We start from the raw sequence: 23,838 nt of genomic DNA on the forward strand, positions 1-23,838 counted from the left end.
TCCCCAGCCCCCCCACTTGGCTTTTCACAAGTGCCTGCATGTAACTCCAGTTCCAGGGGACCTGACACCTGACATACATGCAGGAAAAATACCAATGCACATGAGAATAAAATAAGAATAAATATTTTTTAAAAGATATATTTATTTCATGTATGTGGACATATGGTCACTGTCTTCAGACACACCAGAAGAGGGCATCGGGTCCCATTACAGATGGTTGTGAGCCACCATGTGGTTGCTGGGAATTGAACTCAGGACCTCTGGACGAGCAGTCAGTGCTCTTAACCACTGAGCCATCTCTCCAGCCCAACAATAAATAATTTTTTAAAAAAAAATTTAAAAACTGATAATGGTAGGAGAAGAAATATATAGCTGGAAACAACTAAAGGAAAAAAATGTATATATAGTTTTTAAAATCTGATCTTAGCCAAAAGTCTGAGAAGTGTTGAGAGATTCATTTTAAAGTACATGTATCTTGGCAGCGCCTTGGAGGTCCTGTGGATTTGTGTCTTGCTTCAATAGTGTTTGGACGGAACAGACGTGGGGGGCGGTATGGGGGGAGTGGAGGCACTCTCACTTTATTAGCTTCCAGCCACCTTAAAAGTCTCACCAGTCGCAGACTCTGGTATCATCTCCTTGCCACCTTCGGCTCCTAGGACCAGCCAGCACCGTCTTTGTGGTTAGCCCCATACTCCGGATCAGCCATGACCTTTCAGATTCGTCAGAATTATTCCACTGAAGTGGAAGCTGCCGTGAACCGCGTGCACCTGCCGGCCTCCTCCATCTACCTTTCTCTGGGCTTTTCTTTTGATCAGGATGACGTGGCTTTGGAGGGCGTAGGCCACTTCTTCCGAGACTTGGCCAGAGGAGAAGCTCAAGGGCACCGAGCTTCTCCTCAAGTTGCAGAAGGATCTCGGAAGCTGTGCACTCTTCCAGGATGTGCAGAAGCCATCTCAAGATGAACAGGGTAAAACCCAGAAGGCCATGGAAGCTGCCTTGACCCTGGAGAAGAACCTGAAACCAGGCCCTCTTGGATCTGCACTCCCTGGGTTCTGCCCGCACAAACTCTCACCTCTGTGACTTCTTGGAAAGCCACTTCCTGGATAAGGAGGTGAAGCTGATCAAGAAGATGGGCAACTGCCTGACCAACCTCCGTAGGGTGGCAGGGCCACAACCAGCACAGACAGGTGTGCCCCAGGTACCTCTGGGCCAGTATCTCTCTGAATGTCTCACTCTCAATCTCTGCTACCAAAGGGCTCCCTCCTCTGCTCTGCACCAGCTGCCTCAGGACCTCCACCTGAATGAACCTCTCAAGCTACTAGGCAGCTTCGATGTTCTCTCACGGCTTGCAGGTATACATACATGCAGATAGAACACTCATATACATTAAAAGAGATTTTTCTAGTGTAGTCTTTTTTTCTCTTATTCACCTTTCTGGGCACTGCTGACGAAACCCAGCCAGGTTCATGTATGCTGTGCTGTCAGCGACTGACCCTCTTCCTGTTTGCTTGTCTAGAGTTATTTATTGTATGTGTATGAGTGTGTTTTGCCTGGGTGTATTTATGTGTGTGCACTACATATGTGCCTGTGCCTGTAGAAGTCAGAAGAGGACATCAGATGCCCTGGAGCTGGGGTTATAGACATAAGATTGTAAGGCTGGCTGCTGAGAACCTAACCCAGGTATTCTCCATGAGATGCTTAATGGCTGAGTTCCCCCCACTTTTTTAAAGATTTATTTATTATCTGTAGTTGTCTTCAGACACCAGAAGAGGGCATCAGATCCCATTACAGATGGTTGTGAGCCACCATGTAGTTGCTGGGAATTGAACTCAGGACCTCTGGAAGAGCAGTCAGTGCTCTTTTTTTTTTTTTTGGTTCTTTTTTTCGGAGCTGGGGACCGAACCCGGGGCCTTGCGCTTCCTAGGTAAGCGCTCTACCACTGAGCTAAATCCCCAGCCCTTGCAGTCAGTGCTCTTAACCACTGAGTCATCTCTCCAGCTCCAGCCCCTACTTTTATTTTTTCATTGTATCTCTGTGTGTTTCGGGGTATGGTGTTTACATGTTATACATTCATGTATGTACATAAATATGGAGGCCAGAGGTCAACATCAAGTGTCTTTCTCAAACACTCTCCACCTTATTTTTTTGAGACAGGCTCTCTCCCTGAACCTGAAGGTCATGGGTTGGCTAGACCAGCTTGCCAGTAAGCCTCCAGAATCCTCTTGTTTCTTCTGCCTGTGCTGGGATTCTGGGCCTGCCCACTATGCCCAAACATTTTCATGGATGTTGGGAATCTGAACAGGCCTCATGCCTGTGTAGCAAGCACTTTATCTCCTGAGCATTTCCCTGGATGAAGAAGCCAAGCTTTAGAGAGAGAGTCCATTGCCTCAGAGAGAGGACATAGGCAGCCCCAGGCTCTCCAGAGAAGCAGGGGTCAGTCTAGGGCTCTCTCGGGGAACCCTACATTCTCTAAATGTCTACCTTCACCTCATTAATTGCTTTGCTTAGGACTCCTCAACCGGCTTAGACTAGTTGTGGTTTAATTCCCCGACCAAACTTTCTAGACTAACCCCTTACCCTACCCTGTGAGAACTCTCTAACTTGTGGTTGCCTCTAACCAAGAGCGCCCCTGCTTTCTCCATGCTGCGTCTGGTCTGCGCAGCCTGCCTGAGATGCCTTCCTCCTTCTTGTCGTTTATGAAGACTAAGCTTACATTCCACTCTCTCCAAGAAGTATTCCCTGATTCCTCCAGCTCATAAAACTCTTTCCCATCTCGAACTAACGCAACACATTCTTGTAAAACCCTTAGCGTTTGACAAGAACTGCAGGATGGTGCCTTATACAATGGCAAGGACCAGGAAGGACTGGTTCCTTATCTCTGATTCTCCGTTTTTGCAGCTATAAAATTATGCAGATGACCATAGCCCATAGCTGTCCTTATTGTCTCGGGAGGCCCCGGTGAGCATGGTCCTGAGCAGCCTGGAGCTGGGAGCTAGTCAGAAACCGCTCTGCTTGTCCGTTCCCTGATGTTTACTTGGCCCAGAGGCCTGGCTTGATGAAACCCAGCCCTGTTACTGAGCACCTTGGGAGGCCTCCCTCCAGGGTCCCTCTGTGCTCAGACAGTGGCCCTTTGTGGAGAAAAGGAGTGGATTGAAAGAGGAGACTCTGGAAACCTTTCCCTCCCCCTGCCTCCAGCAGCCCTCGGCAGCAGCCTGGACTATCCTGTGCCTGGGTGGCCTCTGCTTCAAGCCTGGAGGCTGGTGAGGTGAGGCAGAGCCTCCGGGCAGCCAGCTAGGCAGAGAGAGTGAGGAGGGGTCCCACAAGGATGGCCTGTTGAAGCAAAGCCTACTTTAACTCTCTGAGGGCTGCTTACTATATAGGCTCTCCAAAGAGGCTTCTTCCCCGCCCCTCCCCCTCCCCGGCCAGAACCACAGACTTCTGGCTAGGACAGAATGTTATGCTTTGTCCCTTTTAGCCAAACCTTAGGGACTCCTGTACCCAGTAAAAAGATGGGGAATCTTAACATGGAATGCCAAGCCTGCCGTGGTAGGAGTCAGAGAGAAGGCGACACCAGTGTACAGCAATGTGGCAGTGCAAAGAAGAGCCCTCAGCCAGGTTTCGTGGCACACCTGCCATCACAGTCCCGGCACTTGGCAGGTGAGGACAGAAACACAGTGAGTTTGAGGCTAGGCCGTGTCACAAGATGATATCCATCTCACCCACCAAAGGGCCAGGGCAGTGGCTTAGAGAGTAGTAGGATCACCCGGTGAGCAAGCTGAACTCCCTGAGTTTGAATCCCCAGAACCAGTGTGAAAAGACAGATGGGCTATGCTAGTGTGCATCTCTAATCCCACTGTTCAGAGAAAGAGAGAGAGAGAGAGAGAGAGAGAGAGAGAGAGAGAGAGAGGACTGGGAGAGAGAGAGAGAGGGAAAAGAGAGAGAGGAGAGGGAAGAGAGAGGAGAGAGAGGAGAGGGGAGAGAGAAAGAGAAGAGAGAGAGGAGAGGGGAAGAGAAAGAGGAGAGGGAAGAGAGAGAAGGAGGAAGAGAGAGGAGAGGGGAAGAGAAAGAGGAGAGGGAAGAGAGAGAAGAGAGAGAAGGAGGAAGAGAGAGGGAGGAGAGGAGAGAGAGAAAGAAGAAGAGAGAGGGAGGAGAGGGGAAGAGAAAAAGGAGAGGGAAGAGAGAGAAGAGAGAGAGAGGGAGGAGAGAGAGAGAGAGAGAGAGAGAGAGAGAGAGAGAGAGAGAGAGAGGGAGAGGACAGATGGGGGTCTCTGAAATCTGAGAGCTGTCCTGGAGCACTCCCTGAAGGATCAGAAACCAGAAAAACCCTGCCTCAAAACAAACCGAAAAGGCGGAACCACCTCCCCGAAGGTGTCCTCTGACTTTGAATACACACAAACCATCCACATCACACACATTCGCTCACGCACATACACCTACACACCGTAACAACCCGCAAACAAACAATTAAACCAGGCAAGAAAGGAGCAGTCAGAGGCTTGGATTCCAGTCCCTGCTGAGCCTGAGCCACTCTCTGGATGACATTAACCAGTGGCTTTCCCTTTCCTCTGCCTCAGCTTTTTCAGTGCAGAATTACAGAGGTGGGGTAGACGACTATCAAGGATTTTTGCTATCCCGACTCCCCCCCCCCCGCCCCAATTCTTTGATCACCGAGAAGAAAGGGAGGAGCGGGTGGGCTGGAAGCAGGTGACTGGCGTGCTCACTGTGGATGCTCCAGGGGATTCGCCAGCAGTCGCTAGGCAGCCTCTGCTCCGTTGCTGGGATCCCCTCCCTCTCCAATGCTCCCCCTCGCCTGCCTTCCCAACCCACTCTGAGGGCTTCTTGTAATGAGGTCTGGGAGCTGTTGGATTTAGATTCGTCTTATTCTAGCTTTTGTTCCCACAGAGAGGGGCTCTGAAGGACCATGGGTGTCATTGACAGGTCCTGGGTGGAGTGGAGAAAGGAAAGGAATCAAGAAAATTAAGAAGGAAGGTGGGGGGCTGGGGATTTAGCTCAGTGGTAGAGCGCTTACCTAGGAAGCGCAAAGCCCTGGGTTCGGTCCCCAGCTCAGAACAAAAAAAAAAAAAAAGAAGGAAGGTGGGATGGGAGAGGAGGAGCCTAGAGAAGAAAGAAAGGAATGTGAACAGGAAGAGGGAGGGGGAGGGGTAAGAAAGAGCCTGGGGCAGAATTGAGGAGGCAGAGGCAGGAGGATTAGGAATTTAAGGCCAGCCTTGCCTACTAATGAGTGTGAGGCCATCCTGAGCCAAATAAAATTCTGTCTCAGAAAGGGAGAAGGCCTGAGGAGATGACTCACTTGGTAAACCACTGGCCTTGCAAGTACGAGGATCTAAGTTTGATCCCAGGGCCCGTGTGCAAAGCAGACGCCATACGTGTTGATAATCCTGGCACCAGGGACGCTGAGTCAAGTGGATCTGTGGGGCGTGCAGGCCTCCAGGACTTGGTGTGCTCTAGGCCCCTAATCACAGCAGACCCTGTCTCCAAAAAAGGGTATCAGAGGAACAATACCTGGAAGCACGCGCACACACACACACACACACACACACACACACACACACACACAGAAGGAGAAAGGCCCAGATGGTAGACAGGAAGAGGACAGAGCCTGAGGGAGAGCACACACCTTGGTGACACAAGCAAGTGGGGGCAGCTCGGGTTGCTCCAGGACCACAGTTTGACTGGAGATAAGTGTGTAGACAAAACTACTTCCGGTCTGTCTGTAGGAAGTCTGCATGTGCGACTGACAAGTTCAAATCTTTCATTTTATTCTCTCCGTTCCAATCCAACAATTAAACTTGGTAAAGCCCAGAGGAACATTTTTATCCATCCAAACCTTCAACTAGGGCTGACGTACCATCCAGCTCCATGTTCCCAGAGTGGAACACAAAGTCTGTAGCTAAGAGGAAGTCAGTAAACACTGAGTGCTTAGGACCTGGGCTCAGAGATGGTAAAGTCAAAAGTTCCAGATTGTCCAAGAGAGATCCTGAAAAGATTATAGGAGAGCCAGGCATGGTGACCCATATCTTTAATCGCAGCAGTTGGGAGGCACAGGCAGCCAGGTCAGCCAGGGCTACATAGTGAGACCCTGTCTCAAACAACAGCAGAAACGTCAAGAATTATGGGAGACCAGAAGAAACCAGAACAGAACCTCTGCTACTTTAGCCAGGAAAGCTCAGGTGAAGACTGTGGTGTGGGTCAGTCTTGGTCGCTTGAACAAATCCCAGAAGCCTGGGGGAGAGCCTCACAGGGTTCTGTGTGTGAGTGAGAAGCAGGGTTCCCTAAGAAAAGGGGGATCCTTACTAGAAAAAGGGATATTTTTTGCTTTAAGCAGAACTTAAAAAAAAAGATTTATTATATTTATATGAGTTTGCCATAGCTGTCTCCAGACATACCAGAAGAGGGCATCGGATCCCATTACAGATGGTTGTGAGCCACCATGTGGTTGCTGGGAATTGAACTCAGGATCTCTGGAAGAACAGTCAGTGCTCTTAACCTCTGAGCCATCTCTCCAGCCCTAAGCAGAATGTTTAAAGGATTTTCTTAATTTTGTTTTATCCGTGTGGGTTTTTGCCTGTATGTTTGCTGCATGTGTGCAGTGTCCACAGAGAAGAGGATTCCTGGAACTGGAGTTACAGATGGTTGCGAGCCTTTTATGTGGAGGCTGGGAACTGAACCCAGGTCCTTTCCCAAAACAGTAAGTGTGTTTAACTTTTGAGTCACCTTTCCGGCTCTGTGCTTCCTTTTAATTGGTGACCAAGATCCAACAATCCAACTCCTGGCCTCAGACACTGAACATGTGCTATGCTGGGCATGTACCCAGCCTTACAAAAGGGAAACTATGCTTTCCTTTTTTATATTTTAAACTGGTGCTAAAGACCAAACCTAGGACTTTAGATACCGGAAGCAGTTGTTCCACCGCTGAACCACAACCCCAGACCAGAGAAAAGGTTATTAGAACCATGGATTCTTCATTTATCCAAGAACAAGGGAGGCTTGTATAGGAACAAGGGCTGTAAGGATGGGTTTAAGAGGAGTTTGGGGGGCTGGAGAGATGGCTCAGTGGTTGAGAGCACTGACTGCTCTTCCAGAGGTCCTGAGTTCAATTCCCAGTAACCACATGGTGGCTCACAACCATCTGTAATGGGCTCTGATGCCCTCTTCTGGTGTGTGAAGACAGCTACAGTGTACTCATATAAATATTTTTTTTTAAATCATAAAAAGAAAAAGAGGAATTTGAGCTGAAGGCTGGGCTAGAATGTTTACTTGAAGCCCCGGGTTTGATTCCCAGTGCTGCACATATACACACACAAAGTGGGAGGAGTGGAGAGTAGATGTGGCACAGATGTGGAGATGTGCCACAGGGAGCCTCGATGCTCAAGCCTCGAGCTGTGGATGTGGGGTCTGCTCTTGAATATGAAAGGTTCCTTGCTGTGCTGTGGAGGAACTGATGTGGATGCCAAGGTATAGAATGGACAGAGGGTTTTCTGTTTGCTTGTACATTTGCTTTTGGTAGTGCTGGCGACAGAACCCAGGGCCTCACACACGCTAGCCCATGTTCTTCTAATGGGTTCCAGCTCTAAACCTCACGGAGTTTCAAATCTAGGAGCAGAATTGCTATGTCAGAGCTTTATCCTCTTCCACAGAGACTGCCGCACGTGATCACGAGGTGGGAGGACTTATTGGCCATTCTTACCTCTACTTCTGTGAGCTTTTGTTCACATTCTTTGCCCATTTACTTAACATCGATGATTAGGAATTCTCTGTACATTTTAGATTCTTGTCCTCCGTCAGCCAAAAGCACTGATGTTCTTTCCTTCCCAGTTCACCTTCTGTGTCATGCCATCTTTTGATGCAGCTTCTGCATTTAGTGTAATTTGACTCTGTAGATCAAACAATTTAAGTTTGCCCTCGCATTTGTGTGTTAGTAAATGCATGCTCGCAAGTCACAGCACACACGGAAGTCAAGGAGACTTGCAGGAGTCTGTCCTTCCGCTGTATGGGACCTGGAGATGGAACTGGTCTTAAGACCAAGCACTTTCACCTGTTGGGCCATCTTGCTGGCCCAACTATGTAGTTCTTTTCATTTCACACAATGATGAATTTGATGTGTCAATTTGGCCGGGGTTCCTAAATATTTGGTTTTCTTTTTCAAACCTACACATGAGGCTGTTTCTAGATAAGAATTGATTGAATAAAACAGATGGCCCCGTCCTGTACATCAAAGGTCCAAACAGAACAGAAGGTAGCGTAGGGACAAGTCTTCTTTCTGATTATCTTTGAACTGGAATGTTAGTTTTCTTCTGCCTTGGGGTTTCCACTTAGACTAAAATTTGCACAACCGAGTCTCTTGGTTCTCATGCTTTTGGACTAGGACTGGGACTAAGCCACTAGCCCCGCAGTCTGCAGCTTGCTGGCTGGAGACCTTTGGCCATTGCAGTGTAAGTAGCTGTGTCTGCAGGTTATTTCTCCCCTTCACTTTGTGGTTCCTTGAGATGAGTTCTCATTCTGTAACTCATCCTCATCTGGACTTTTGCCATGTAGCACATAGGTGGCACCAATTGCCGCTCATCTTCGAGTCCCTTAAAGGAAATATGAACTATACAGAAAATATCTCTCCCATCCAAACATACCCTATTAGTCTGTTCCTGTGGAGAAAGCAGACTGATAAAATGATTTGGTCATCTTTATGTCCTGAAGATAATTTTTTTTGTTCTTAAAAAAAAAAGGTTTGTTTTATTTTTAACTGTGTGTGTGTGTGTGTGTGTGTGTGTATGTGTGCATGTGTGTGTGTGTGCACAGTCAAGCACAAGCACAGGTATGTACATAGAGGTAAGAGGCTAGTTTTCAAGAGTAGTCTCTCCTTTTACTTTGTGGGGTCAGGGTCTCTCTGGTTGTTTCTGTCACTCTGTCCTCTGAGATGGTTATGTCCTCTGGGCCCGCTGTGTCCTCCGGGCTGGCTGAATTTCAAGCTTCCAGGTGATTCTTCTCTCTCTATCTCCCATTTCGCCTTAGGAGTACTGAGATTACAGATGAATCACCGCATGCGTCTTTTTGTGTGTTCCAAAGCCAGAACATAGGATATCAGTCTTGTGCAAGGAGCCATCTTGCCCCTGCCCGGTTTTGTGCTTTGAGATAGGGTCTGTCTTACTGTGGAAGACCTCGACCTACAACTCTGCCTGCATTTGCAGACGCTGGGATTGCAAACGGAGTGCTCATTTTCTACTATGAAGCTCTGCTAAAACTGCTTTACGTTTTCCATGGGCTAATCTTATTTAATACTTGCAATAATTCTTCAAGGTAGATACTTCTAAAACCACCCACACGGCTAGGGGATATACCTGTCAGCGTTTGCCAGCTTATGATATGATAACAAACATCCCCCAACCTTCAGTAGCTTACGACAACAGTTTTCTTCTTTGAATCCACATCAGTGGGAGACGAATGTGGGTCTTCTCTGAGTGTCTTTTCGTTCCCGGGTGCAAATATAGGCACGGTTCCTATGCAAGATGCACTGTTCCTCTGGCAGAAAGAATTAAGAGTAAGATTTAGACTCAGACATGTACCAGTCTTTAGCTCTCCAGTTCCGATTTCACTGGCCAAAGCAATTGTTGTGGTCAGCCTTGACGTGGGCTAAGGAAGTGCACCCCTCCTGGATAGTATCTGAGTCACATGGTGACTCGCTAGGTCATCTAAGCCATCCTCTCACGGCACAGAGGAAGAGCAAGCAGAGTCTGGATTCAAACCCAGTCCTCTAAAGGCACAGCATCCATGAGGTTTCTACTGCCCGCTGGGTGGAATCCAAATGTGCACAGGCCCAGCCTCTCTTCTTTCTTTTCTTTTGAGAGAATGATGGCCGTGTGTCACACAGCTCTTTGTGAACACATCCTGTCAGCCCCTCATATCGGGTGGGGGGTGGCTGCACCTACTGAGAACTGCTGCCGTAGAGGATGTCATTATTAGTGTGTCCTTTCTCTTATCCCTCTGAAGGGTGAGGAGACACTCTTCTTTGTCATGGCTGTCCTCTGCTCCTAATGCAGTGTTCCCAGAGTATTGGGTGTGTGTGTGTGTGTGTGTGTGTGTGTGTGTGTGTGTGTGTGTGTGGAGTAGGGAACACACACTGCAACTGGACCGTTCTCCTGAGGATGACAACACTTGTCCTATTTCCCACCTCTCTAAACTGAGCTTAGCACCTTGTGCTTAGGTGCCTCTGACAGGTCAGTACCACATGACTCACTGTGAGCCTTCAGCACTGTCACCACCAGGCCCTGGGTTGGGGCGTCTGAGGCAGGAGAAGGAAGATGCAAATATCTTTCAACCTTCTGGAAGTCTTTCCCCCTGCCCAGGAAGAGCACAGGAAGTCCTCCCCTTAGGTGGGCTGGGCCGTTTTCTCCTAGGAGAAGAGGGGTCCCCGGAAGTGCACACTCAAGAGCTGGGAAGCTGTCCAGCCTCTGGCTGCACCTTGAAAGCATGATTAACTAGTTCAAATGGCTGAACTGAACCTCTGCCCATCCGTTTTCCCTGCTGAGATCTGGCAACCATAGCGGTCTTGCTCTTCTCCCCAGTTACTTTCTTTCTTTCTTTTTTTTTTTTTTAAAGATTTATTCATTTATTATATATAAGTACACTGTAGCTGTCTTCAGACACACCAGAAGAGGGCATCGGATCTCTTTACAGATGGTTGTGAGCCACCATGTGGTTGCTGGGAATTGAACTCAGGACCTCTGGAAGAGCAGCCAGTGCTCTTAACCGCTGAGCCATCTCTCCAGCCCCCCCCCCCCCAGTTACTTTCAAAACACACAGTGAAGTGCTGGGTGTCCTCAGGAATGCAGCCTTGAACCACCAGAACCTGAGCTGGAATCTCCCTGACCGGCCGAGTGGCTGCAGGAAGATTTAGAATTTCTGTGAGCCACACCACAGTGTCCTCATCTATAAAATGGAGATAATAATTAGAGCTATCTCCCAGGATGAGAAAGTTATGGAGGTGCCTACCATGTACCAAGGCTTCAATAATGCTGGTTATTTCCAAACGAGATAATGATGCTGGTTATATAAGAGAAAAGCCAGGATTCACTGGTAAGGTGGTGGGCAGGCCCGGGGTGCAGCTCAGTGATAGATTGTGTGCTCTGAATACACAAGACCCTGGGGTTCAATCCCCAGAAACGAAAGGAAAACAGGACAGACTCACAACTTCTTAGAACTGGTAGAGTCTTTCGGCCAAGTGTGGGGTGTGGTTCAGAGGAATGAGGAAGCTGTCCAGGAGGTGACAGGGCACACAGCACAATTTGCCTTTAAAGACCTGGGGGGAAGGGCAACGTTCGCTGACCATTCCAAAAGCTCAGGGGTCCTAGTTCCTCATCCCAAAAGACGTGTCAGCGCCTCTTCTCTTCTCTGGCCTCCCCACTAAATCACCAAATTTTATTTCTGCCTATGAAGTAATGATAAGAACAGTAAGCCGGGAGACAAATGACACTGTTGCTTTGAAAGTTGTACATGCTTTCTCTTACATACTAAGGACTCTTCCATTCTGTCTCCCACGCAAAGGAGCCAGAGTTAGGAGAGGATTGGAGATCACTCTGCATGCCAACTCATGGAAATACTGAAATCTGAAAGAAGGCAGTCACCACAGGCAAGCCATAAACTAATGGCAGGGGCAGGATTAGAACCCAGGGGTCCTAACTTCTAGCCCAGGTCTCCTTTCAAGTTCTTGGGTTTCTATTCTCAGATTCCATGAACCACAGCAGTCTTCAGACCAATCCCACCTGACTCTGGTCTCTCCTTATGACCTTGTTCCAGCGTGATAGTGTCCCCATCAGAATGTGTAGATCCTATAGAGGTGAGTCCTGTGATCCAGCTGTGGTCTGTCCAGGGCAGCACAGACCACCACATGATGGTCTAGTAGCACGGCCTTGATCTTGTCTTTCCCCTCCTATTAGAACTGGCTTGTTGTCACCTTGAGGGCTTGTCACCTGGTTCCCGGTTGTGCCTCTCTCTGAAGATGTGGTCTCTCTTTGAGTTATCGACAGGAAGTTGGCCAAAGTGAGCTCTTCTGATTTGGGGCAGCTCTAAGCATTAGGGAAGGTTTTTGTGTATTTGTTTTTCTTTCTCTTTTCTCAGTGGTGGAGAATGGAGCTCACAGCTTCCCTCCATACAAAACAAGTATTTTACCCACTGAACTACATCCCCAGCTCTAGAGAGTTCTTTATGGATTCGTCCTCCTGGATGTCTACCCCACTGGAGCTAAATGTAAGTCCTCCAAATTCATTCAACTATAAAATTTGTAATCAATATTTCATATGAGCCAGGTCTTGGGTGGACTAGGGCTGAAGGGAACCAGCAGATCTGTTCCACATGGATCCTTTCTTCAGAGGAGACCTAAGGGTTCATGCACGCAGATGATTTTGTCTTGCTTAGTAGACATAAATGCATAATAGGGAACCGATCACATCTCCTTTTCGGTGGCAGCCCGCAGATGGCTGGAGAAAGCCACCACACCCTTCTCCAGGCTACTTATGTATCATATCATGTGATGTCCAGGTCCTCAGCATTCTGGTCCCCTCCTTCATACATGCCTCAGCGTGAGTGTCTCTCTCAGACATGGGGCCTAGAGTTGAGTCCTGTTGTCTAGCTGGGATTTCCCTAGGGCAACAGGAGAGGCTGCTTTTACCTCCAGTTTTGGTTGATAGAATGTAGTCACAATCTTGCCCCGCCCCCATTGCTTTAGTGAGCTCAAGGTCAGGTAAAAATCTTGAAATGATTTTCACGGACACCTAATCTAGATTCTTCCATACCATGTTTGGAGCATGATAATCTCCTGGAGACACTCTCCCTTGTTGCCAGCCCCCATGTGACTGTTAAGTGTAAAGTCTGTAAAATTAGGTGTAAAGTTCCTCAGTGTACCAGTCACATCCTAACTGCTCAGTAGCCACAGGTAGCCGGCGGTTGCAGACATCGTGAGCAGAGCAATGTCTCTCAGGCCTCTGCTGTGGGCCTCAGAACCATACCTTACACTTATTCCTCATGGCGGCTCCTTCTGTTCCTTCCAGCTCAATCTCCAAGCCTGTTGAGATCATCTGGAGAGTTATTCTGGTTTCCACAGTGTTCTGTCTTCCTCTCTCTCTCTCTCTCTCTCTCTCTCTCTCTCTCTCTCTGTCTGCCTGTCTCTCTCTCCTCCTGACAGCAGCAGATCTGATTAGTAGTCCATATTTCCTCAGCTTCATCAAAAACCACTGGTAACAATCCCTCGCCCCAGAGCAGAGGGCATCGGAACCACACCCATGCCATGAGGTAGATATTTAATAAATTAGGTCTCTGAATCAGGGTCTGTGCTTGGACCCAGGAAACTACATGGAGGCAGAAAACACCCATAAATAGAGTCCTGTCATGGTGGGTTCTGACTCTAGGAGGCCAATTATTGTCACTTTACATACAGGGCTGGCCTGATGGTTAAATATGGGCATTCAAAATCAGCTTCCAGGATCCGGCCTCTGCCATTTTGCAAGCTCCTTAGTGACTTTGTGCTAACGTCCACCCTCTGGTGCAACTGTGGAGACGAAGTGAGGCATATGAGTATTTCCTCCGTGCTGTGGAAGAAAACTGGGTGAGTCATGTCTTAGGGCCTTGGTTTCCTTAGTTTATCAACGTCCCTGGAGGTCCACACCAGGCCTCCCCTTCTGGATTTATCTATTCAGCGGTTTGATTCCAATCTGCTTTTAGCATCCTGTACTGGAACAGAGGGGATGGGGAGGAGGGGATGGGACCTCAGTGAAGAACCAGAATTGCTGGCCTAGCCTTTGATTCTGTGCTACCTGGGGCAGACCAAGGTGGATCTCAGCTACCACTTAAGATAAGGTAAGGTCACGGGAGGTGAGGGTGTTACATTTAGGAGTCATTTGCCAGTGCTGTTACCTGGGTCTTGACCTCTAATAAAACCCTCTAAGTTCCTACATTAACTTCTTTCTCCTTTTCTTCCCTTCAAAGTCTAACAAAGGAAGCTTGACATTCCTGGCCTTCTGAGGTCTGGCCCTTGCTCTGGGAACCCAAGCTCTGTTTTGTCAACTATACGCTAACCCCATAGACGCCCTACCTTCTACGGAAGCAATTCTAGGTTCACTGTTTGGCTTAGTTTGTCCCTTCCCTATGCTTAGCTTTGTGTGTGTGTTCAAAACAGTACCTTCGGGCAGGAGCCCGATAAGGTCCAGGGCAGCTATAATCCTAATTCAGAGAAGAGCTTGACTTTGAGCAAGCTTGAGCCTATGGGCCCCAGGGTCTTGGGACCAGGGGCTCGGCCCTTGCTGAGCTCCCAGAGACCGCAAAAGGACTGCCACCTGAGACTGGTTGGAAAGAACTGCATGGCCCTTCGCAGCTTCGCAGCTTAGGCCGCCCGAACAATAGGAGAGCGGCTGAAGGGTGGTGGGCGTCGGCCAGGTCCCTGCCAGAGGGAGAAGAGGCCAGTGGTGCTGCTGGTCCCCTCACGTTAGCCCAGGCTACGGGTCTGAACGCCAAGCTTTCGGTCAAAGGCGAGGTAAAGCGGGCTTGGTGGCGGTGGCGACGCTCTAGGAGGTGGAGGAGGGCCAAGCCCATGGGGCTGGGACCTGGAGGGAGAGAAAGCTCTGTGTAGAGTCTCGTGTTCGTGGTTTCGCTGCTCGACCCGGCCTCTGAGCTCTGCCGAGGCTCAGGTGGGCGTCTGTCCCACGTGGGGAAGGGAAAGGCGCGGACTCGCGGGGCGCACACCCCTCCGAGTCCCCCTCCCTGGGACCGGACGCGCCTGCTCCTGGGCAGCTCAGTTCTTAGGGCCAGTGGGTCGCGCTCGCTGCTCGCACACCCTTCGGACGCTGCCTGGCCGGGATCGCCGCCGCCTCCTCCCAGGGAGCCGCCGGGGCGGGGCAGAGGGGGAGAGGGGGTGTGCGGAGCGGGCGGGGAGGGGGCTGAGCGCCGTGGGAGGAAACGAAGGAGCGCGAGCGAGCGAGCGAGCGTGCGAGCGAGCGGGGCATTTCTGCGCAGCTCCTGAGCGTCTTGAAGACCGCTCGGGCGGCCACTGGACGAGAGCACCGAGAGACAGACAGACGGACGGCTCCCGGAAGCCGCGCCGCCGCCGCCGCCGCCAGGTTAGCAGGGCGCGGAGACCGCGCAGGCTGTCGCTACGTCCCGAGCCTCGCGTGCTGGAGGACGTGCGTGGCCGGAGCCGGAGCTACAATTCGTGTCTTAGCGGGTACGTGGGTCGGGGTCCACGTCTCCCGGTGTGAGTTGAATGTGAACGCGCGTGTGTCTGTGGATCGGTGCGAGTGGATGTTTGGCGTGTACGTGCGTGTGCATCTGGGTAAGGGGCTGGGTGGTGTGCTAATCTGAGTGAGGGTCTGTGTGTCTGTGTTTGCTTGTCCGCGGATGTGCCTGGAGAGGGTGTGTCCCAATATGTAACTGGGTGTACATCTGGATGAGGGAGTGTGCCCGTACTGATGGCTTAGCTAGTGGCTGAAGCCTATGGCGGGTGTGTGTGAGTGTGCGTGTGTGTGCGTGTGTGTGTGTGTTTCACTGTGTGCACGCCAGTGTGACTCCCCGTGTGTGTGTGTGTGCGTGTGAGGGCGGGTGTGCACCCGCGTAGCCCCTGTGTGCGTGTGCTCGGCTTTGTCTCCGCACTGCCGGGAGGAAGGGGGTGGGGGCGGCGGCCGAGGCGCTGGCGTCGCCCGGAGCCCGGCACTGGCCTAGGAAGTGGGTAGCAGCGGCGGCGGGGGCGTCTTAGCTGAGTGGAGACTCCCTGCTGGCAGGTGGGCAGCCACACCCGGGGTATGGAAGAGCCCTACTGACAGCGGAGCTTGGCTCCCGGCTGAGCTGAAGCGGAGGGCGTGGCCTGCTCAAATCCCGGGTGTGTGTTTGTGTGGGGAGGGGTGGAGTAGGTGATTAGGTGTGAAGAGGGTGGGTGTGTGCAGGCATGGGTGTAGGGTGTGGGTAGTAGCAACAGCGGCCCCTCAGCTAGTAACCCAGCGGTTTCTGAGATATGTTTCCTTGTTCGTGTAAAGACCATCACCCTGGCCAGTTGCAGCCCAGCCTGGTTAGGTACCCTCCCTCTCTCACCCTGGACACTGGGAAGGGCAGTCGCCTAGGTACTCTAAAAAGACTAGTTAGACTGATCACTATCTTAAATGGCCAGCGCCCGGCTCCAAGGAATCCCCTCTCAGAAGGTCTCCATACTTTGAGAGAGATGAGTTTCTGTATCTCTTCCCCCATGTACTGGGCACGGCATGTACGTCTAATCTGGGTGTATGTGTGCATTCTCCCTGTATATTTCTTGTGCATTTTTAGGTGCATATGTACAGTTTACTGATGAAGAGTGATAAGGTATCTCCGGATGTATATGTGCATCTGTTTCTGGTATATCTGTTTTTATGTGTGTGTGTAGCTGTTTGTGTATTTGGTGACCTGGAGGTGGGACAGTAAGAGAAGTGCCATTTTGCTGCTAAATGGAGCAGAATAGAAAGCCTCCCCCCCCACCCCCCGTATTGGAAAAACAAGATTACAAGGAAGTTTGGGGATTTAGTCACTGTCTGCCCGGTTCAGACACTGGTACTGACGTGTAGGTAGACTGGGTTTGACAAGGATCTAGAGAAACAGAATCTCACAGAGGGAAGGAAAGAGGACGTTCGAGCTCCAGCCTTCTCCTGGTTCTTCCCTCTAACTTCCCTCCTTGCTGCTTGGCTCATGCACAGGGATAAGTGTGCAGGCCTTGGAGTGGAAAGGGAGAGAGAGCAGGGGGTGTAGAAGGGAGGCGAGTGGATGGTGCACAAACGGGAGGGAGCCCCCAACGGCAGATTTCCACAACTCTCCAGCTGCTTTCCTGCCAGAGGCAGTGGAGGCAGGGGAAGCTGGGCTTCTCATCTCTCTCCCTGAACACACATCTCAAGAGAGCCACTGCCCTGGCTGGCAGCGCAGGCACTGAACTCTGGTCCAGGGGTCAGTGTCCTTTTGACAGCAGCCAACCCCCTTTGTGTCTACTTTTATTTAGCTGCCCTTCTCGTCAAGACCCTGGCCTTCCCATGCCTCAGTTTCTCTGTTTGGGTGTCTAGGGAGCCCAGTGTGGTCTCTGAGGCTGGACTTTTTTTGGCTCAGAGTTCTAGACTTGTCTTATTGCCAAGATTTAGGAATTCACTGCTCTTTTTAAAAATGTTATATTCAATATGTACGTGAACATCAGAGGGTGACTTGCAAGTCAGGGATTGAACTCAGGTCATCAGGCTTGTAGGAAATGCCTTTACCCACTGAGATGCCTTGCTAGCCAGGAATTGAGCCTTCTTGCCCCCCAAAGATTCTGGCTTTACCCCCTACTTTCCTCACTAGCACCAAGAGCACCAGTTCCCAGTCTGGGCAGCTTACTATCTGCAGTGAGGTTACCAGTTTATTAGAAATGCAAATTTGGAGCCTCCTGGTAGACATACACGATGCAAAAATCTGGGGATGGGGTTTAGCAGTTGTAACGAATGCAAATTATTCTGACCTGTTCTACCACCTTCTAGAGAAGCCAGGAACTTCTAGGTTGAAACGAGGGGATATTCCTTCTTCCTTGCAGCCTGCCATACATGTACCTGAAGTAGCCCCAGAGCCTTCCTTAGTAGCTAGGGGTTGTGGCTTCAAGTCCCAGGTCTTCCTTGTGGTCTTAGATAACTTCTTTGCTGACCGAAGCAGAATCGTACCCTGTAGCTTACTCCCTAAGTTCATTTTCTTCAACCCTTACCTTGATTGACAGGAAGGCAGGTATGAGCCAGCCCTTGCACACTTGACTCTGGGACTTTTGTGTCTTCAGGCCCCTCTGTTTAGCAAATCATTCCCCGGTTTCCTCAGACTCCCACTTGATAGTGTCTTTTGGGGGAGGGCGCAGGGCTTGGCCAACTCCCTAGGTTGGGTGAGTATCTCCCCTTATACATTTTCAGAGCTCGCAGCTCTCCCAGGGTTTGGAAGCGTGTGTAATTACACTTGAACTTTTAGTTGCCTGATTGTCTCCCTCAGCTCGGCTGTAAGTGCCACCTGGGCGGGGACTTGCTTGTTCATCATTCTAGTGTCTCGGAGTTTCTGGCTTTCGATTCGTGTTCTATAAGCCTGTCACATGAATTAAAGTCTAAAGTACGAGACAAGGGGCTGGAGAGATGGCTCAGAGGTCAATGGCACCGGCTGCTCTTCCAGAGGACCCGGGTTCAGCTCCCGGCACCCACACGGCAGCTCACAACTGTCTGAAGCTCACAACTGTCTGAAACTCAGCTCCTGTTCCATGGGATCGGACACCCTCACACATGCAGGCAAAGCACCAATGTACGTTAAAAAAACGTAAATACATTTAGGTTAGGACATGACGCTAAGCGATGCCCTTTCTTAAGTTTCTCCTGAAGCTTTGATGGTTTACCAATCCAAGCAGGACCTGGGGGGGGGGGGCGGTTCTAGGAAGGCCACCTTTTTCACTCCAGTCTCTTGACTGCAGACTTGGCTCTCACTGTGTGCCCCCCCCCCCCACTCCCCCAGCTGCTATGGCTCTGCCTGGGGAAGGCAGGGGAAAGCTTGTGGGAGACATAGCCTTGCTTGTGCTCTGAGGCCTCCTGGAATACGATCCCATGCGTCTGGGCCGAGAATGAGTGAGGAATCTAAAGGTCTGGGGTGTGACTGTACACCTCGCTTTCCTCTTTTGCATGAGGTGTTGGGGTGAATGCTGTCAGCATGGCAGTTCCTCCTGGCCAGTGAGGATCTAGTCCAAGACTCCCTATGGGAGTCTAAAAGTGAAGAGTACTAACCATATGCGTACCATGTTGTTTTCACATTGAGTTGAGAACTTTTATCTTTTCACTTCGAGGGAGCGCTTTGTGACTTCTCTGGTGTACCCACATTGCTTATGTCACTAATTAGCATGCATTGGGAACGCTGCTACTGTGTAGAGTAAGGGTTGGGCATGTGAGTGAAGATCCCAGTGCCACAGTCGGCCTGCTAACCGAGGTGCCTATTGACTGACTGACTGGTAGGCAGCAGATACAGGGCAGATGGTGCGGGACAAGGAATGATTCATGTTTTAAACAGAACCAAGCAGGAAAAAAGAGGGCTTCACCATGCTACTCAGAACACTCTCCAACTTAAACTGTAGGGATTGTGTTTTTCTGGGATCATACGTTTAATGTTTCCAAGTCATAGTTGATTACTGAATCAGATGGTTCCTGGCACTGAAGCCCGTCGGGCGTAGCTGAGAGAGTGACTCCATTTCTTCCTATGTCATATCTCTTTACCTGTAAAATGAACCAAGACGAGTCTCGGCTTCCCAGGGTTGATTTGAGAGTTAAATGAGACCCCGTATATGGAGCAGTCTGCACAATGTGGGCCTGGAGTAAACATTTGGTAAATGTTAGCTGTTGTTATTCCTGTGGCTACTGCACAGTTCCGTTCAGCCTGCTTGAATGCCTTTGTGTTGGGCCCTGGGCCTGCAGACAGAGAAATGAGTACAACAAGGTTCACAGCCCACCCGGGGATGGCAGTCTATCTGTAAGGATGCCTTAGCACCGTGATGATGAAACACAAGGTGGGGAGGTGCGGTTGCTCAGGGAAGAAAAGCTTCACGGGGAAGGAAAAGACCGGCGTTTGGGTTTGATATATATGGTCTTGTTGGACCAGTATGTGCCAGGCCAATGTGGCTTATTATCCCAAAGAGTTCCGTGTGGCTGAAGTAAAAGCTGGAGGGTGGGAGAGGCAGAGTGAGTGGCTAAAGAACTGGAAGTGGCAGAGAGCCTCCACAGCTGTGGAAGAGCTTGACCTAGTCTAGCTGGAGACTAGGGAAGAGAATTAAACTGGCCGGGGGTAAGATTGGATTTGCATTTCAAAAACCACTCTCCAGGTGGTGGGAGCTCCTGACTTAAGGTAGAGAGGGAGGGTTGTGGAACTAGACAGGTAGGGCTGGGCTTGATCAAACTCAGTGGAAGTTGTCAGCTCTCTAGCTTTCTGTCTACCTGTCTGCCTCTCTCTCTCTGTCTCTCTCTCTGTCTCTGTCTCTCTGTCTCTGTCTGTCTGTCTGTCTCTCTCTCTCTCTGTCTCTCTCTGTCTCTCTGTGTCTGTCTGTCTGTCTCTCTCTGTCTCTCTGTCTCTCTCTGTGTCTCTGTCTGTCTCTCTCTCTGTCTCTGTCTCTGTCTCTGTCTCTCTCCCTCTCTCTCTCTGTGTGTGTGTGTGTGTGTGTGTGTGTGTGTGTGTGTCCAAAAGTCAAGTGACCCAGAGAATGGACTGACCTCTCTCTCATGGGCTTTGAGACCCTCTTAGCTCCACGAATGCTTGATTCTGGGTCTGCTAAAGGGTTGCCTTCCTGAAGTGTGTTGCCTTCCTTCCTGAGGCCACAGTCCAGGGAGCTCACAGCTGCAGACCTACACTCTCTCAGTTCTGCAATCCTAACATCCACTCTCAGCCAAGTGGTATCCAATGCTTCCAGAAGTGTGCTCCCTGGTCCCTTCTGGCTTCTGGAGGAGGACAGCAGTGGTGGCCTTGACTGGTCTGTTCCTGTCACCGTCTGACTTTCTCCCTGTGTGTCAAGTGACTTTCTCCCTGTCTTTGTGGTTCCTTTCTTTTAAGGTTTAGGACCTGTCTTAATCTTCTGTGTCCTCATTTTAATTTAACTATTCGCATCTGCAAAGACCCTATTTCCAAATAAGGCCATATTCTGAGGTTCTGCTTAGTTGAGATGGGAAAGGGGTGGGTGTCACTCACTACTCAACCCACAGGAGATAGGAAAGAGTATAGCATAGGTCTGAGAGTCTTTAAGCTCAGCTCCAAATTTAGGCTCTGAATGGAGTGGCCCTGAGCCTTAGGGTGGGTTAGTTACCTTTTCCCAGTCTTAGTTCTTTCCTCTATGAAACCGAGACAGTGGTACAGCGAACCCTGGTCGGGATGAAGTTACACGCACATTCATTGAGGTGGTACACGGGACTCAATTATTACTCCCTCTGGGGCTCCCCTGCACCGAGTAGCTAAGTGACTTAACCTTGCTACATTTTCAGACGTGAAGAATCATCTTCTGGAGTCTAGAATTGGTCTAGAATCTAGACCAATCCTGCCAGCTTTCAAATCCCAGGAGATGGTGAGGACGCCTTTTGTGAATTGCTTAAGGGTTTGTTGCTGTGATTTTTTTTTTTAATTATAACCTTCATCATCATAATAATCCTTGGCCATTGCCACATCCGTTGCACCTCAACAGAGCCCAGCCCACTCTTCTCCCAGGGAGGGCCTCTCCTTCTCCCTGAGGTAGAGGCTTTGCATGAAGTGTTAATATCAGGCTCAGAACTGTGGAAACCACGGACACGAATCCTCTGGCTGACTTTGTGAGTCCGGGAAGGGAGACTTAGACTAAGACAGATGTGACATCCTGAAGCTGTCCTTCGCAATTGCAATACCTTATCTGTGGCTTCCGAACAGTGCGATTTCCCCAGTTGCAGTTTCCATTCCAGAAGCAGGATTAAGGGGACGTAGGTGCCTGAGGAGAGCTCTGCCTTAGACAGAGGTGGGGATCCAGCTGGGAGGCCTCGAGGTCTGAAGAGGTGGCTCAGTGGTAAGAGTGGACTTGCAGAGCACCCACACGGTGGCTTCATTTCTACCTCTAACTCCAGTTCTGAGATCCAATACCCTCTTCTGGCTTCCTGGGTCACCGGGCATGCACATGGCAGGCACGCACATGGCAGGCATACACTCATACATAAACATTTAAACAGAAAAGAAAGAGGCCCCTTGGGTCCGAGTGAGCAAACAGTATCTGTCTGACTGACCTGGTAGGTTTTTTGTTGCCAGCCTGGTGGTAACTGTCTATGGGCTCCAGCGGAAGGAAGGGGAGGAGGCTTCTGCACAGTGTGGGAACCGGGACTTGCAGGCACCTACGGCTCCACTACCCCATTAACAGGCTGGTGCTCCCCTGCAGGCCTTGATAGGCTTGGGAAAGGGGTTGAGGGGAGGGTTGGCAGTTTCCAGTTAAGTCATCTTTGCCCCAAGCTGCCCCACCTCATTCTTCCCTCTTCCTTCTTCCTCTGGGTTTTCTCTCGCTCCCTCCATTCTCCCTCTCCTTCTCTTGAGATTAAAGGTCTAAAGATAAAGTCTGCAGAGCCACTTCAGGTGACTGACTTGGGGCTACCTAGAATTAGAAGGCTGGGGTTGTCACAGGCTCACTGGGGTGACTTAGAAATCTCTGCTGTCACTTACGGTCACATTGGCTTCTCCGTCACACCAGGTGCTGTGCTAAGCGCTTCTGGGGACTTCAGTCTCTTCATTCTTGCCACTACCCAGGGACACAGACTATAATCCCTGTCACATCAGAGGAAGCTAAATAACAGGCCCAGGGCCTACCCAGGGCTCAGTCAGCAAGAGGCACAGCTGGGGTTTAAGTCTTGATTAGGTCAAAGCCCACAGGTCCCTTTGAGTCTTTCTTGGGGCGCTTAGAACATTTAGGGCCACAGAGTTGCATATGTTTGTTCAAATTCTAAGAGCAGAGACTCCAAGCCTGTGCTTTGCCACAGTGTCAGGGGCTTCAGGACCCAGGGCTGGCCACACCTGACGCCTTGTTCTGGGCAGCAGCCCGCCCAACTTTGGGAGAGATATGACATCAGAGGAAAGTGACAGGACAGGTTTGAAGGTCCTTTGATTTCATCTTTAACTTATCTATCTATTTATTTCTGAGAGAATGTCTCATTGTGTGGCCTTGGCTGTTCTGGAACTTGCTACATAGACTGGCGTCAGACTCACAGAGATCCTCCTGCCTCTGTCCTCTGAGTGCTGGGATTAAAAGCATGAGCTGTCACACCTGGCTTCCTTTGTTTTTTTCCTAGTTATCTTACCACTACCAACCTTAACATCTCATAGAGGTTGAGTCTTCTAGTTTAAGCAACTCACTGTCTGCAAATCAGTTAGTTGTCTGCAGAAGGGGCGTGGGGACTTACGTTTAAGGATTTCCTGATTAGGGCTGGAGAGATGGCTCAGTGGTTAAGAGCCCCGACTGCTCTTCCTGAGGTCCTGAGTTCAATTCCCAGCAACCACAACCATCTGTAATGAGATCTGATGCCCTCTTCTGGTGTGTCTGAAGACAGCTGCAGTGTACTCATACATACTATATGTTGACCTGGAACTTGCGGCATTTCTCCTGCCTCAGCCTCTCAGCTGCTAGGATAACAGGTGGAGCCACTGTGCCTTAGCTTCAGGATTGTTATAGCACTAAAAATAAGGTCTAGAGAGGGGTCATCAGGGAGCGAATGGCGGGGCCATGTAGAGAGACTGTTTCTGCCTAGTGTCTTGGTACTCTGCTGGCTAGTTTTGCCATGAAGGTGCCAACTGACTGTGGGTCAGTCCCCTCCTCTCTCTGAACCTCAGTTTTCCCATGTAAAGTGGGGGCTGAGCAGGATAATAGCAACTGTCCATGCAGCTTTGATCTGTGCTTCTGTAAGTCATGTCTCCTGCTGCTCAGTCTGTGGGCTCTGCTCTTCTCCTTTTGGGCCTCTGTGTCACCTGCCCTGACCTGTCCTCAGCATCACTGTCTCCTGAGAATGGACAGAGCCAGGATCCAGGTTCCTCCCGTCCCCTCCCACGTGTCAAACCACATGTCTGGGCGGGCAGGTCCCCACTCAGTCTCCCTCACCCATGCCCACTCACCAGAAGTGCGGCAGGTGCCTGTGGGTCTGGGCAAGTTCAAGGTGGTTTCTCTGCAGGGCTCCCTGGATACCTGGACTCGTGCCAAGTGGAGGGTGAGTAGAACTCCTTTCCGGAGGCTCTCGGGGCACGCCCAGTGCTCACCCGTGTTCTTCTTTGCCCTCGCTCCTCTGTTTCTTCCTGCCAAGAATGCCAGCC

General features: G+C 50.3%; 1 protein-coding gene and 1 pseudogene across 5 annotated transcripts in view; both read left to right on the forward strand.

Moving 5' to 3' along the window:
* Positions 1-365: 365 nt before the first annotated feature.
* On the forward strand, positions 366-15,257 carry LOC103691957 (ferritin light chain 1 pseudogene; annotated as a pseudogene).
* Epb41l1 (erythrocyte membrane protein band 4.1-like 1) overlaps positions 14,960-23,838 on the forward strand; it is a 123,527-nt gene continuing 114,648 nt past the window's right edge. For 4 of the 5 annotated variants that reach the window (XM_063284435.1, XM_017592007.3, XM_017592006.3 and 1 more), the window contains exon 1: positions 14,960-15,223. The gene's annotated coding sequence lies outside the window, so the exon portion shown is untranslated. The remainder of the gene's footprint in view (positions 15,224-23,838) is intronic. The other variant, XM_063284445.1, reaches the window with a different exon arrangement.

Source organism: Rattus norvegicus, chromosome 3, assembly GCF_036323735.1.
Source record: "Rattus norvegicus strain BN/NHsdMcwi chromosome 3, GRCr8, whole genome shotgun sequence".
NCBI classification, from domain to species: domain Eukaryota; kingdom Metazoa; phylum Chordata; class Mammalia; order Rodentia; family Muridae; genus Rattus; species Rattus norvegicus.